At 54.7% G+C, this 232-nt stretch overlaps 1 non-coding gene across 1 annotated transcript; it reads left to right on the forward strand.

Annotated features, from left to right (window-relative positions):
* Nucleotides 1-2: 2 nt before the first annotated feature.
* On the forward strand, nt 3-136 carry LOC145719136 (small nucleolar RNA SNORA70). The gene has a single exon (XR_014142203.1). It is a non-coding gene; the product is annotated as a small nucleolar RNA SNORA70 (small nucleolar RNA).
* Nucleotides 137-232: the final 96 nt, after the last annotated feature.

The raw sequence follows: 232 nt of genomic DNA on the forward strand, positions 1-232 counted from the left end.
CTCTGCAGCCAATTAAGCCGACTGTGCTCTTTGTCCATGGGGGCCCAGTGTGCCATGGCTGCAAACAGTAGCCTCCTTGGTAGTGTATGCAGCCTGTTGATTGTATGGGTTGCCCTAAGGGACCTTGGAGACAGCTCTTTCCAGTGGACACTGAGGTCTGACCTCATGCTATCTCCAATCTAGGCTGCAGACAGGTATGCGGGGTGCCTTTGGAAAGCCCCAGGGCACAGTA

This window comes from Leptonychotes weddellii, unplaced genomic scaffold (assembly GCF_054177405.1).
Source record: "Leptonychotes weddellii isolate Sample4059 unplaced genomic scaffold, ASM5417740v2 HiC_scaffold_314190, whole genome shotgun sequence".
Taxonomy (NCBI): Eukaryota; Metazoa; Chordata; class Mammalia; order Carnivora; family Phocidae; genus Leptonychotes; species Leptonychotes weddellii.